Consider the following 16,900-nt stretch of genomic DNA (forward strand, 5'->3'; position numbering starts at 1 on the left):
GAAGACGAAGTTGGTTCTGGAGACAGCTGCGCAGTTTGGCCTAAAGATCAAGTGGAAGAAATGTAGCTTCATGCTGCCACGCATTAGCTTTCTGGGCCATATCATTGAGGACGGGAGAATCTGGCCCGGCAAAGAGAAGACAGCAGCTGTCAGTCGGTTTGCTACGCCCAAAGACATTAAAGCAGTTCAAGCATTTCTGGGACTCACAGGCTTTTTCAGAAAGTTCATCCTTGGCTATGCACAAGTTGCCCGGCCGCTCACGAATCTACTCAGGAAGGAATCAGTTTTCAACATTGGCGAAGCAGAGCAACAATCGCTACAAACCTTAAAGAAACTCACGAGAAGCGCCAACGGAACTCTACACGGATGCATCCAAAGAAGGTTTCGGAGCAGTTTTGTTGCAGCAGTTTGATGGCAATTTCCACCCGATTTACTATTGGAGTAAAAAGACTACACAAGCCGAGTCCAAACGTCACAGTTACTATTTGGATGTCAAAGCTGTATACCTCGCACTCAAGAAGTTTCGTCACTACCTGTTGGGGATCAAATTTGATCTTGCCACTGACTGTGCGGCGTTTAAGCAGACAACAACGAAAGCAGATTTACCCAGAGAAGTTTCCCAGTGGATTCTGTATATGGAGGACTTTACATTCAAAGCAGTACACCGCCCAGGGGACAGAATGAGACACGTGGACTGTCTCAGTCGTTTTCCGCAGACATGCATGTTCGTGACGACGGAGCTAACAGCTCGGATAAAGAAAGCACAGCAGGATGACGATTTCATCAAAGCCACAGTTGAGATCCTGAAGCAGCACCCATATCAAGACTACAAGCTTAAAGGAGGTCTTCTCTTCAAATCTGTAAATGGCAATGACGTATTGGTGGTTCCAAGGCTGATGGAAAGGGAAATCATTCAAGGATCGCATGAAGTTGGTCATTTCTCCACAGCGAAGACAATGCACTCAGTTCAGCATCAATACTGGATTCCGCACCTTGAACGTAAAGTAAATAAGTTGATTACTAATTGTATCAGTTGTATAATTTTCAGCAAAAAGTTGGGCAAACAAGAAGGCTATCTTCATTGCATTGACAAGGGTGACACACCACTATACACGCTGCACGTTGATCATTTGGGACCAATGGATGCGACAGCCAAGCAATACAAGTACATTTTTGCTGTGGTAGATGCACTCTCCAAGTTTGTGTGGCTGTTCCCAACTAAAACAACAGGTCACGAAGAAGTTGTGAAGAGGCTGAGCGATTGGTCATTTGTGTTTGGTTTTCCCAAGCGCATAGTCAGCGACAGAGGAGCAGCGTTTACATCCAACGCATTCAGCGAGTTTCTCAACGAGAACAAAGTCGAACATGTGTGTACAACGACAGGTGTGGCGAGAGGCAACGGTCAGATTGAGCGGGTGAACCGTTCAATTTTGGGTATCATCGCAAAGCTCTCAGCTCAGGAGTCAACGAAGTGGTACAAGCATGTGCCACAGGTCCAGATGGCGATTAATTCGCATGTGCATTCTACGTTGAAGTCGTCGCCATTCGAGGTCATGTTTGGGACAAAGATGCACAGACAAGCTGAAAGTCGACTATTGGAGGTGCTCAACGAGGAGTTGGTTACGCAGTTTAACAACGAGCGCCAAGAACTGCGTGACCAAGCGAAACAAAACATTGAGAAGGCGCAAGAGGTGTACAAGCGCAATTATGATAAAAAACGACGACCTGAGCACGGCTACAGACTAGGAGACATGGTCGCGATCAAGAGGACGCAGTTCGTCGCATGACGCAAGTTGGCCAGCGAGTATCTAAGCCCATATGAAGTCACCAAGGTAAAGCGGAACGGTCGCTACGACGTCAGAAAGGTTGCTCAAGTCGAGGGGCCAAATATCACAGCAACGAGCAGTGACAAGATGAAGCTATGGCGTTTTGTCTCAGAGAACGATGATATATTATCATCTGGGACAGATGAAGATGAGCAGGAGGGCCGAATGTAAAGGACAGTGAATCAAGCAGTTAACACTATCTTATCTAAATTAACATTTGAACTTAAGATACCATCGATAAGACCTAACCGATATAACCAGACTTAACCGATGTTTAAAAGACCTAACCGATAAGGGGTTATCGATACGGGTGTCGGTTGTTGGAAGTAGAAGCAGAAAGTTGAAAAAAAAGACGGAAGAACAGACTCATTAATTGCACATCTTAAATCATACACTTTGTACTCTTTTTCGAAAAACACTATTAATAAACGATACATTATTATTAATCTTACATACATATGTATATATTATTCTTAGAAAAATACATAAAATATTCTTATTATTATACCCGATACTCAAAATGAGTATTGGGGTATATTAGATTTGTGGTAAAAGTGGATGTGTGTAACGTCCAGAAGGAATCGTTTCCGACCCCATAAAGTATATATATTCTTGATCAGCATCAATAGCCGAGTCGATTGAGCCCTGTCTGTCTGTCCGTCTGTCCGTCCGTCCGTCCGTCCGTCCGTCCCCTTCAGCGCCTATTGCTCAAAGACTATAAGAGCTAGAGCAACGATGTTTTGGATCAGGACATCTGTGATATGTCACTGCTACAAAAATATTTCAAAACTTTGCCCCGCCCACTTCCGCCCCCACAAAGGACGAAAATCTGTGGCATCCACATTTTTAAAGATACGATAAAACCAAAAATGCAGAATCGTAGAAGATGACTATATGTTCTAGAGTGTAAAATCTCAACCAGATCGTATAATTATTATAGCCAGAATCAAGAAAACAATTTCATTCTTTCTCGCTCTGTCTCTCTCTAACACACAGGTTTCATGGTCGGCTTTGCCGATTGCAAAATATGAGTTCAAGGATCTCAGAACCTATAAGAGCCAGAGCAACCAAATTTGGTATCCACACTCCTGTGATATCGGACCTTGACCGTTTCGTGTCCAAATTTCGCCACACCCCCTTCCGCCCCCGCAAAGGACGAAAATCTGGGGCATCCACAAATCTCAGAGACTATTGAGGCTAGAGTAAACAAATTTGGTATCCATACTTCTGTTAGATCTCACTATAAAACGTATATCTCAGAATTTCGCCCCACCCCCTTCCGCCCCCACAAAGGACGAAAATCTGTTGCATCCACAATATTGCACATTCGAGAAAACTAAAAACGCAGAATCATAGATAATGACTATATCTATCAGATTGCTGAATCTGGATCAGATCGGATCATTTTTGTAGCCAAAAGCAAGACATCAATTTGCAGTGGCCACGCAGCACCCGACGTCACGCTCAGACTGATTTTCTGTCTCTCTCGCACGCACTCTTTGTCGTGTGGTTCAATATTAGCGGCGTCTGCCGCAGGAGAGCCATACTGACTTAGTATCGGGTATAACTGTAGAGTTGCGGTGTACGCAGCAACTCACAACGTTCCCCCTCGTATAAATATGTATTCGTATTATTAAAATTTCGCCTCAGCTAATTTTACCGCAGCAATTAAGTCATCATCATCTTCATCCCGAAGTAGTTCCTGGAGTTGAGATCTTTTATCATCATCCTGATTATCTCCTAAATCGAAAATGTTGTCATCATCCGGGAAAATGTATGATTGATTATTATTATTAGGCGTTGCATTCCTTGGGTCATCGTCGTCATCATCCCATTTAATGTCACTTAACCAGGTCAAGTTGCTCTCGAGATAGGTTTGGGTCTTAATCCCAAAAATCAAGGACAGGTCTACGGAGCTCGGCTGAGAGCATAGATTTATGGTTGATTCCGGTTGGGAATCGATAAAAATGATTTCGAGGTCATCCATCGTTGTTGAAAGATTACTAGTTTATGTACTAGCTGTTAGCTGTGAGTAGTTATTATATAGGCAGTTTGCTATGGGACAGTGTTAGGTACACAAAGGAGGAATATAAATTATAGAGAAAGTAGAAAGGTTCAAGGGCATCGAAACCGTTTTTCAGGAAACACTTAAAAAATACCTCTAAACTATCATTAGATTCATTGCAAAGGGATGACCTACCTGTTTGAGGGTTGTTTGAATCGCAACACGGGACCAATCGTAAAAACAGGTTCATTGACAGTAAGAGGGAGGAGAGAAAATATAAATGAGCGAAGGTTCGATTTGAGAGGATTTTACATGGTTGAGAAGGAGGTTTGAGATCGAAGTTAGTTCACATTATCACCGATAGGTGGCGCCACCAAGTAGTAAGGATAAGGGACAGCCATATTTTAGACTGAATTACCAAATTCGCAACATGCACCTAACATGTACCTAACACTGTCCCATAGCAAAGTGCCTATATAATAACTACTCATTCGGCTTAACCAACGCACCTTGTACCTTGTCGCGACTTATGGATAAAATCATACCAGCCCATCTACGGAATGAAATATTCATATATCTTGACGACCTCTTAGTTATATCCGATAATTTTGAGCACCATCTGGAAGTGTTGTCCCTGCTCGCATCCCAACTTCCAAGGCCAATCTTACTATAAATGTGGAGAAAAGCAAATTTTGCCGGAAAGAGGTTAAATATTTAGGCCACGTGATTGGTTGTGGAAATATTCGCACTGATCCTGACAAAATAGCCGCTGTTAAGGACTTTCCAGCTCCCCAGTCGATCAAACAAGTTCGTCGATTTCTTGGAATGACAGGCTGGTACCACAAGTTCATCCACAATTATGCAGCTATTAGTTCACCCATATCAGATACTCTGAAATCTAAGCGCAAGTTTATTTGGACTGCCGAGGCTCAGCTTGCTTTCGAGTCATTAAAGTCTCAAATGTGTTCCGCGCCAGTTCTACATAGACCAAATTTCTCCATACCATTCTCAATACCCTGTGACGCCAGTCATACAGGCGTAGGGGCAGTTCTAATGCAGGAAAACAACGAGGGCGCAGACGTACCAATTGATTTTATGTCGAAAAAGCTTAACAAATGCCAGAAGCAATACACTGTAACTGAAAAAGAGTGTTACGCTGCGGTTTTAGCCGTAAAAAAGTTCAGGGCATACGTTGACGGCCAAGAATTCACAATCATTACAGATCATGCCTCCTTAAAGTGGCTAATGTCGCAGGCTGATCTTAGCTCCCGATTGGCTCGCTGGTCCTTAAAGTTGCAGGGATTTGAATTTAAAATCTTACACAGAAAAGGAAGTGATAACATAGTCCCGGATGCCTTGTCCCGTACGCACTCAGAAGACTTGTCCTTCTTGGCGATTGATAGCATGTTGGTCGACCCTGATTCTCCTGAGTTCAAATCACCAGAATATCAGTCAATTAAAGAGAAGATTAGGTTGAACAGTTCCCGATTGCCTGATCTAAAAATCAAAGATGAACGCATCTTTCGGCGTGCGGAACATGCCGATGGAACCAAGATCACAGACGATTCCTGCTGGAAGCTTTGGATACCCCCATCCCTTGTAAAACCCGTCCTCAAAGCTGCCCATGAGGATCCCTTGTGTGCCCACAGTGGGATAAATAAAACCCTTGAAAGACTCAGGCGATCTTATTATTGGCCAAACTTAGTGGTGGATGTCAAAGAACTCATAAATAATTGCCATATCTGTAAAACCACGAAGCATCCAAATCAACCCTTAAAGCCACCAATGGGAAATACGGGATTACCTTCTCGATTCTTTCAAAAATTATTTGTAGACTTTTTAGGACCTTATCCGAGAAGCAAGTCAGGAAATATTGGCATCTTTGTCGTCTTAGACCATCTGTCAAAATTTCCATTTTTGAAGCCGGTACGAAAATTTACAGCAGATTCCATAAAACGCCTCCTGGAAGAAGACCTCTTTCACTGTTTCGGGGTCCCCGAAACCATCGTAAGCGATAATGGGGTCCAATTCAAATCTCACACTTTTAACTCCTTGCTTGACAAATATGATATCTCTCATGTCTATACTGCCTTTTATTCTCCTGCCAATTCTCCTGCCAATGCTTCGGAGAGAGTAAATAGATCCGTTCTGGCGGCCATCAAAAGTTATGTTGACCCGGATCAACGTAATTGGGATGAGAAATTAAGCAGCATTTGCTGTGTGTTCGGGCCAGCCGCTGAAGAATAACCGTAACTTTAACATTATTATTGTATGAGCTGAGAGAGCCGCCTATGTTGTAAAACGTTGACGTTCTGCAGAGCTGCTGCGCTCTCCCGCTAACGGGGCTCTCTGCCGCCGCCACTTCGGCAACTACTTTGATCTGCTGCCGATACTTCGGCAATCACTTTGATCTAACGCCGTCGTCTATAGTTTAGTTCTATGCTAACCCCTCTGCGCATTGGTTGCATATCGATCTCGCATAAAGTTTATCTGGCAATAGCAAGCAATCGGCTTCCGCTAAGCCACCAAGATTAAATACGAATTATAAAGTTTAACCCAAAATCTCTTTTCATTTTTGAAACACATAGGTGCCAAAAACGCTTGGCATCTCAAACATTGGTGACCCCCCGACGTGATATAAAACAATTGCTTAATCGCGTTCCGTTAAAACACTTATTATTTATACAATATTTTGCTGTTGGGTAGTTTAACTACCAACAAATACATTTGGGTGCACGTTGAAAAACAGTTTAAAGTGCAAATTCAGTGAGAGTGCGGCTGGAATATTTATAGACAAATTCCGGTACTTTAAGCGTCGAATCTCTCATTCTCTGCGCAGCTGCAGCCGCGGTTCTTGACTTTTCGTGTCTTGCATTCTCGCTCTCGCGTCTATACATCGTCGCTTAAGCGGTATTTCATTTTCCGTTGTTGTGTCGAATTGCACAACGGTTAACATGGACAACGATCCGAATACAGGCACGGGCGGAAATATTGTGGTGGCTGATTCCAGACTGAGCCTGTATAAGCGTAAAAGTCAGTCATTATATGATCGATTGCACAGGCTTGGCGAATCCTTCGCGGGGAATAAAATCGATAAGCTGACCGCCGCGGAAGTCGAGGTGCGCCTTGATATGTTGGCAGAAATTCGAGAGGAATTTAATAAGGCCCATAATGAGTTGGAGGCTCTCGATCAAAACGAGATTGGGAGTGAGCTGCGCGAAATCTTCGATACTCTTTTCATATCGTTGAAAGCTGAGTTGCTGGCTGCTGTTGAAGTAAGCCAGTCACACGCCGCTGCCCATTCTACGACTCTGCCAAGCCATTCCGGACATAGTACCATCATCATGGCTCACCAGCAGCGACTACCTGAGCTGAAGGTGCCTAAATTTTCTGGTGGATACGTCGAGTTCTCGGATTTTATGGCAATGTTCAAATCGTTGATTGAAGCGGATGCGGATCTCAGTGACATCGAGAAATTCCAGCACCTTCGCTCTTGCCTCGCTGATGCGGCTTTGGATTCGGTTCGATCGTTAGAGCTCTCCAGTGCCAATTATCGTGCGGCTTTGGATATACTTAATAAACGCTTTAATAACAAAAGACTTGTTTTCCAGGCACACATCAAGAAGATTCTTGGGCTAAAGAGGGTAGACTCGCCTTCTGCTAAAAGGCTTCGGGAGTTTTCGGATGCAGTCAGTTTACACATGCGAGCGTTGCAGACATTGGGAACTGCTGAGGAGATTTCAGGATTCATGGTCATCAACATGCTGCTGCAGAAGTTGGATTCGAAGACGCAAACCAAATGGGAGGAGCACACATCGTCGGATGCTATACCTACCGCAGAGGAATTCTTCGAATTCTTGCAGCAACGCTGCCAGAAAATGGAGCGGTTGGAATATGCTACAGCGACACACGCTAGTAGCGATCAGGTGGGAAAAAACCATTCCTATACGCAGGTTAAGAAAACGTTTGTAACTTCCAACTCTTCCGCCGACCCGTCTGTATGCGTCTTTTGCCACTCAGCGGGCCATGGAATATACTCGTGCAAGATATTCGGAAATCTCTCACCGTTGCTGCGCCACAAAGAAGTGAAGAAGCTTTCCCTATGCTTCAATTGCCTAAAGCCGGGGCACCGGACCCGCGCATGCAATAGTGGAAAATGTCGAGTATGCGGCGGTAGGCATCATAGTTTGTTGCACTTCGACAGTATACAGCCCACAACACAAGGCTGCCCAGGTATTACTCCTCCCGATCTGGCCGTTCAACCGGACACTCTTTCCGTTGCTCAAAATTCTGCTAGCAGCTCGTCTCTACCTTCGTCTACCTCTCTTGCTGCCCATGGTCTTCACTCTGATGTCGTGCTTCTGGCTACAGCCGTGGTTCTCGTAAAGAATCGGTCTGGCGTTTTAGTTCCTTGTCGTGCCATCTTAGATTCAGGATCGCAGCTGCATCTCGTCACATCCAGGTTCGCCCAGCAGCTTCAGCTTAGGAGAACTCAATCGTCTGCACTTGTGTCTGGGCTGGGCGATACCAGCGTTTCTACTGAGGGATCCACCATAAGCATTTGTATGCATTCTCGCACCTCTGCTTACACAACTACACTTACTGCTCTCATCGCCCCCACGATTACCGATTCTCAACCAAGTATGACAGTAAATGTATCCGATTGGCGTATTCCATCTAACATTCAGCTCGCTGATCCTGTATTTTTCAATCCTCAACGGGTTGATCTTCTCATTGGTGCGAGCGTTTTTTATGATCTCCTCTGCGTAGGGCAAATCAAACTCACCGATGGACTGCCTCTTCTGCAGAAGACCCGGCTTGGGTGGATCGTATCTGGCGGTGGACAGAAGGTATCAAGCTCGGCGCTTTTGGCTACGCACAATTGTCCAGATTCGATAGCTGAGATGGAAGCAAGGTTGGATAAAACTCTTCGTATGTTTTGGGAAGTCGAGAATTGTGTGGAGGCTGGTTTGAATACCAAAGAAGAAGACGATTGTGAAGCACATTTCGTAAGCCACCTTTCACGGTTGCCATCCGGGGAGTATGCAGTTCGTCTGCCGCTAAATAACAATACTGATCGTTTAGGAGAATCTTATGCTCAGGCTTATCGACGGTTCATCAGTCTGGAGCGAAAACTGGAGCGTAATCCTACACTCAAGGAGCGGTATTCCGCCTTTATGAGGGAGTACATTGATTTGCATCATATGCACCAAGTCAACCCTGATTCCCGTAGTCTCTGCAAATATTTCTTGCCTCATCACTGTGTCCTAAAGGAGGACAGTACGACGACAAAACTCCGTGTCGTTTTCGACGGATCCGCAGCTACATCAACTGGATATTCTCTAAATGATGTGATGATGACAGGCCCTGTTATTCAGCCTGCATTGTTTAACATATTGATTCGCTTTCGAACATATCCAGTCGCTCTCACTGGGGACATTTGTAAAATGTACCGCTGCGTACGAGTGTCTCCACCCGACAATTTGTATCAGTGCATCCTATGGCGAGATTCCATCGAGTCCGAGGTTCAAGTCTACACATTAGACACCGTCACAAACGGGACGAGGGCTGCATCATTTTTAGCGGTCCGCGCAATGTACCAGCTGGCCATCGACGAGGGTGAGTCCTACCCTCTTGGCTCAGCTGCTCTGCGGCAGGAGTTTTACGTGGATGACCTTATTTCGGGCGGTAATTCGGTCGCACAGGTCATGGACAAGATGCACCAAACATCAGCTTTACTGTCCCGTGGTAATTTTAGACTTAGGAAATGGTGCTCCAGTCACCAGGAAGTACTTGAGGGAACCCCTGAAGATGACATAGAGAAGTTCCTAAAGTTTAATGATGGAAGCGACATTGCCAAAACTCTCGGCTTAGCGTGGGACCCTGCTTCGGATCAGCTGCTTTTTGCCTTGTCCGCACTGGACACAAACTCAAAGCCATCAAAGCGGTCGGTTTTATCTACGATTGCGCGGTTCTACGACCCTCTTGGATTGATAAATCCAGTCATTGTCAGGTGCAAAATCTTCCTTCAGCAGCTTTGGAGAGAAAATTTGGATTGGGATGAAAGCCTACCCTCAGCGTTGCATTCAACTTGGATGGACTTGAGAAATAGTTTGGCAAGCATTTCTCGGATCTCATTTCCTCGCTTGGTTCTTCGTTCTAGTGTGGCTACAGAAGTTCACGGATTCTGTGATGCCAGCTTAGAAGCATATGGCGCTTGCGTGTATGTCGTGTCCAGGGAAGCCCAGTCTTTGAGCCACGTTTTGTGCTCAAAGTCGCGAGTGGCGCCGCTAAAGACTATATCGATTCCTAAGCTTGAATTAAGTGGAGCCCATTTGCTTGCGAAAATCATGCAGAATGTAAAGGACATGGGAATCTTTACAGGTCGGTTCTATTGCTGGTCGGATTCGTCAACAGCATTATCTTGGATTAGGGACGAGCCAGCTAAATTTCAAGTTTTCGTGGCAAATCGAGTGGCATCAATTCAGGAGTTGACGGCAGCCATGGAATGGCGCTATGTTCCCACATCTTTAAATCCTGCTGATATTCTCTCGAGAGGCTCGCTTCCCAACCATCTTATCCAGTCAGAGCTATGGTTTCACGGCCCATCCTTTTTGCTAGGCTCCAAGGATAAGTGGCCTGTATCTCCATCTAACAACATAGCCACTTTGGAGCTTCGCAAGAGAGGATTGCTAATCACGTCTCCACATGCCGATCTCACGTCCGGATGCAAATTTGCGAATTCATTCTTTCGCATGCAGCGCACATTCGCCTACATGCATAAATTTATACATCGTCTTAGGCATCCAGGACTCACCGTTTCTGATATTCGGCAAGGAACGCATCTTCTAATTCGACACATTCAGCTGGCAAATTTGTGGATGGACATAAAGGAGATTCGGCGCAATGGTCAAGTCATGAAATCCAGTTCTATTAGTTCGCTTAACCCGTTCATCGATCATTCTGGACTACTTAGAGTTGGCGGTCGTCTTGGCAACTCATCGCTAGGATTTGACGCTCAGCACCCGCTCATTCTGCTAAAGGGACATTCCATTACCTTTGCGCTGATAAGATATTATCATGAAAGAAACCTCCATGCCGGACCTCGCGCCTTGCTATCCAAAATTCGGCTGGAATATTGGCCCATTGGAGGTGTTAAGGCATTGTCAAGGGTCGTCAGCAGATGTGTGAGATGCTTCAGGACTAGGCCGCGCATGGTCGAACACATCATAGGAGACCTACCTAAGGAACGTTTGGAAGGATCTCGAGCTTTTGAAGTCACTGGAGTAGATTACTGTGGACCTTTTTTCTACCGATCAGAAATCCGCACGAGGCACGAGTGCTACATTAGCGTATTCATCTGTTTCACTTCTAAGGCTATACACATGGAGCTCGTAAAGGATTTGACCACCGCACCGTTTCTAGGCGCACTAAAGCGTTTTACTTCCACTCGAGGAAGGCCAAGTCAAATTTGGTCGGACAATGCGACAAACTTCGTTGGGGCCAAGAACGAGCTTCTGGAGATAAAGAAGCTTTGTCTGAGCGAACCGCATATGAAGGAGGTCCACGAATCCTGCTTGGCTGACTCGATCGACTGGCGTTTCATCCCACCTCGCTCTCCTCATTTTGGCGGGTTGTGGGAAGCGGCCGTGAAGACCGCAAAATATCACCTGTACCGCTCAGTTGGACCATCTGTGCTTAGCTTCGACGAGCTGCGCACTCTGATCTGTCAGATCACTGCAATTGTTAACTCTCGCCCTTTGCTCTCGCTTTCAGAAAATCCTGATGATTTAGACGTTTTGACTCCTGCTCATCTGCTTTTAGGCGGCCCCCATGAGCAAATCCTCGAGCCTGACCTAACGAAGCTGAACTACAATCGTCTGGATGGCTGACAGCGGGTCACCCAACTACAGCAAATATTTTGGAGCCGTTGGCGCGAAGAGTATCTCACTCTTTTGCAAGAGCGCGCGAAGTGGCGTACCCCCGCGCAAAACATCTGCAAGAACGACCTCGTTCTGGTGAAGGACGAAAATCTTCCTCCAATGCGTTGGCCACTGGCTAAAGTGGTCGATGTCGTTTTGGGCAAGGACGGAGTGTGTCGCGTCGCTGACCTGAAGACATCCTCAGGAAACATCAGGAGGGCCGTCACTCGGCTATGTTTGCTGCCCCTTAAGGAATCTGTTGAGAGACTAGCTCCCAACGGGGGGAGTATGTTGGGGCCAGCCGCTGAAGAATAACCGTAACTTTAACATTATTTTTGTATGAGCAGAGAGAGCCGCCTATGTTGTAAAACGTTGACGTTCTGCAGAGCTGCTGCGCTCTCCCGCTAAAGGGGCTCTCTGCCGCCGCCACTTCGGCAACTACTTTGATCTGCTGCCGCCACTTCGGCAATCACTTTGATCTAACGCCGTCGTCTATAGTTTAGTTCTATGCTAACCCCTCTGCGCATTGGTTGCATATCGATCTCGCATAAAGTTTATCTGGCAATAGCAAGCAATCGGCTTCCGCTAAGCCACCAAGATTAAATACGAATTATAAAGTTTAACCCAAAATCTCTTTTCATTTTTTGAACACATAGGTGCCAAAAAAGCTTGGCATCTCAAACATTGTGGCGAACCCGGCGAACCGGGGTCTAGTCATCATTTAGCCATAAGCACTACCCCGTATCGGCTTGCTTTTGGACAGCATATGGTAACCGATGCCAGTAGCTATAAACTGATGCGTAACCTAGACATGTTAGTAGATCGCGGTGTCCAATTTTCGCGAGAAGATTCCTTCGACATAATTCGCAGCAAAGCAAAAGGCTCTATACAGGCCCAGCACTTCCGAAATGTCAGATCCTATAACTTACGAACGAGACTAATTTCCTATAGGGATGGACAAGAAGTATATAGACGTAACTTTCAGCAAAGCAATTTCGCTAAGTGCTTTAGCGCAAAGTTAGCACCAACCTTTATAAAGTCCCGAGTGCGCAGGAAGCTAGGAAACTGCTATTACGAACTTGAAGATCTTCAAGGCCGCCTTGTAGGCGAATTTCATACCAAGGATATAAAACCTTGACATGAATTGTTACAAGTGCGGATCCCACTTTGGGTGTCCCACCCCAAGCGTGATTTAAGTGGCCTGTAGTGCGCTTGTTGTAAGAAAAAAAATTGTTTGCATCGACGCCTTAATTTTCCCTAAAATTATGCTACCCGAATTGGCTAAGCCTTCTTTTGGGTTAAAGAAAGCTAAGCTTTTAACACGCCATCTATTGGGTGCGCTTCGTCACCGTGGGCTGCCAATATTATTTCTTTTGGCTGACGTTTTAATCGGCCTCTTCCTCCCACTGTCATTTTGACAAATCCAAAAGAAAAGGGAAAGGGAAGAGGGGCGGCCCCTCAGCCGTTTCCGAGCTTTAGCGCCGGCCGCAGCGAGCTCTTCGCCGCCCCAACGCGAGCCGTCGCGACCGAGAGTGGGCCATCCAGCCACCGGGCCAAGAGGCTTAAACAGAAAGTGCCAAGTGATCTTCCTTGCTAATGACAAGGAATAACCAGACTCTCCAAGGAAAAAGAGACCCTGACCCGAATTTTTTTTGCCACCGTGCTTCGCCCTAACCTAAAAGTCAGATCATGACATTTGCAGGTTAAGTGTATTAAATAAACCCCAACGGAACGGGCAGAACTCGTATGAACCTCTTTGTGGCCCATTGTGCATTTACTCCCAAAGAACATATGTGCGCTTGTTAGGCCGTTGACCCCTTTGTGCCCGTGAAACGAAACCAGCTGCTTGGAGCTTTTTCCGTGTGCCCACACCTTGGTCTATGTATCAAGACCTACCCCAACGAACCTGAATAAACGAATAAATATTGAATAAATCATAATATATAGAAGTAAAATATGGAATAATTTGATGTATGCACTATATATGACAAAAAAAAAATCCCCAAACAAAAAGAAAAAGAAAAAGAACGAGGGGGAACGTTGTGAGTTGCTGCGTACACCGCAACTCTACAGTTATACCCGATACTAAGTCAGTATGGCTCTCCTGCGGCAGACGCCGCTAATATTGAACCACACGACAAAGAGTGCGTGCGAGAGAGACAGAAAATCAGTCTGAGCGTGACGTCGGGCGCTGCGTGGCCACTGCAAATTGATTTCTTGCTTTTGGCTACAAAAATGATCCGATCTGATCCAGATTCAGCAATCTGATAGATATGGTCGTTATCTATACTTCTGCGTTTTTAGTTTTCTCAAATGTGCAATATTGTGGATGCAACAGATTTTCGTTCTTTGTGGGGGCGGAAGGGGGTGGGGCGAAATTCTGAGATCTACGTTTTATAGTGAGATCTAACAGGAGTGCGGATACCAAATTTGGTTACTCTAGCCTTAATAGTCTCTGAGATTTGTGGATGCCCCAGATTTTTGTCCTTTGCGGGGGCGGAAGGGTGTGTGGCGAAATTTGGACACGAAACGGTCAAGGTCAGATATCACAGGAGTGTGGATACCAAATTTGTTTGCTCTGGCTCTTATAGGTTCTGAGATCCTTGAACTCATATTTTGCAATTGGCAAAGCCGACCATGAAACCTGTGTGTTAGAGAGAGACAGAGCGATACAGAATGAAATTGTTTTCTTAATTCTGGCTATAATAATTATACGATCTGGTTGAGATTTTACACTCTAGAACATATAGTCATCCTCTACGATTCTGCATTTTTGGTTTTATCGTATCTTTAAAAATGTGGATGCCACAGATTTTCGTCCTTTGTGGGGGCGGAAGTGGGCGGGGCAAAGTTTTGAAATATTTTTGTAGCAGTGACATATCACAGATGTCTGGACCCAAAACATCGTTGCTCTAGCTCTTATAGTCTTTGAGCACTAGGCGCTGAAGGGGACGGACGGACGGACGGACGGACGGACGGACGGACAGACGGACAGACAGACAGGGCTCAATCGACTCGGCTATTGATGCTGATCAAGAATATATATACTTTATGGGGTCGTTACACACATCCACTTTTACCACAAATCTAATATACCCCAATACTCATTTTGAGTATCGGGTATAAAAATCCCTAAACAAAAAGAAAAAGAAAACGAGGGGGAACGTTGTGAGTTTCTGCGGACACCGCAACTCTACAGTTATACCCAAAACTAAGTCAGTATGGCTCTCCTCCGGCAGACGCTGCTAATATTAAACGACACGACAAAGAGTGCGTGCGAGAGAGACAGAAAATCAGTCTGAGCGTGACGTCGGGCGCTGCGTAGCCACTGCAAATTGATTTGTTCCTATTGGCTATAAAAATGATCTGATCTGATCCAGATTCAGCAATCTGATAGATATGGTCATTATCTATGATTCTGCGTTTTTGGTTTTCTCATATCTTTAAAATTGTGGATGCCACAGATGTTCGTCCTTTGTGGGGGCGGAAGTGGGCGGGGCGATGTTTTGAAATATTTTTGTGGCAGTGACATATCACAGAAGTCTGGGTCGAAAACATCGTTGCTCTAGCTCTTATAGTCTTTGAGCACTAGGCGCTGAAGGGGACGGACAGACGGACGGACGGACAGACGGACAGACAGACAGGTCTCAATCGACTACTAATCGACTAAAGATTACTAGTTTATGTACTAGCTGTTAGCTGTGAGTAGTTATGGCCGTCCCCTATCCTTACTACTTGGTGGCGCCACCTATCGGTGATAATGTGAACTAACTTCGATCTCAAACCTTCTTCTCAACCATGTAAAATCCTCTCAAATCGATCCTTCGCTCATTTATATTTTCTCTCCTCCCTCTTACTGTCAATGAACCTGTTTTTACGATTGGTCCCGTGTTGCGATTCAAACAACCCTCAAACAGGTAGGTCATCCTTTTGCAATGAATCTAATGTGATAGTTTAGAGGTATTTTTTAAGTGTTTCCTGAAAAACGGTTTCGATGCCCTTGAACCTTTCTACTTTCTCTATAATTTATATTCCTCCTTTGTGTACCTAACACTGTCCCATAGCAAAATTGCCTATATAATAACTACTCACAGCTAACAGCTAGTACATAAACTAGTAATCTTTCAACAACGATGGATGACCTTGAAATCATTTTTATCGATTCCCAACCGGAATCAACCATAAATCTGGACTCTCAGCCGAGCTCCGTAGACCTGTCCTTGATTTTTGGGATTAAGACCCAAACCTATCTCGAGAGCAACTTGACCTGGTTAAGTGACATTAAATGGGATGATGACGACGATGACCCAAGGAATGCAACGCCTAACGGATGATGACAACATTTTCGATTTAGTAGATAATCAGGATGATGATAAAAGATCTCAACTCCAGGAACTACTTCGGGATGAAGATGATGATGACTTAATTGCTGCGGTAAAATTAGCTGAGGCGAAATTTTAATAATACGAATACATATTTATATAATAAGAATATTTTCTGTATTTTTCTAAAAATAATATATACATATGTATATAATAAATATAACACATTTAACCACTATTTATTTTAAATGTTTGCTGTTTTACTTTTGATTGTTTGAATTTCACTTCCTCTTATTACAAGAGAATCATAGGATTCGTTTGAAACAGGTTTCTTCCAAGTGAGGATTACACAAAAAGAATAAGTGGATTTCAGGTGATATAGAGGCTGTAACCTTTCCCTCATATTATTAGATTGACCCAGTAGGAATCGTTTGAAACAGGTTTGTGAGCAGGTACTGTTTGTTTTGGATATAAAAGATTAAGAAGGTGTTTGGGAGGCCTAAAAATATACCATTTAAAAAGGAAACCCTTAGTCCTATTTCAATAGTGAAAGTGGTTAGTTCGATACAAAAAAAAACGAGGGGGAACGTTGTGAGTTGCTGCGGGCACCGCAACTCTACAGTTATACCCGATACTAAGTCAGTATGGCTCTCCTCCGGCAGACGCCGCTAATATTAAACGACACGACAAGGAGTGCGTGCGAGAGAGACAGAAAATCAGTCTGCGCGTGACGTCGGGTGCTGCGTAGCCAGTGCAAATTGATTTGTTCCTTTTGGCTATAAAAATGATCTGATCTGATCCAGATTCAGCATTCTGATATATATG

The sequence above is a fragment of the Drosophila miranda genome (assembly GCF_003369915.1).
Source record: "Drosophila miranda strain MSH22 chromosome Y unlocalized genomic scaffold, D.miranda_PacBio2.1 Contig_Y1_pilon, whole genome shotgun sequence".
NCBI lineage: Eukaryota > Metazoa > Arthropoda > Insecta > Diptera > Drosophilidae > Drosophila > Drosophila miranda.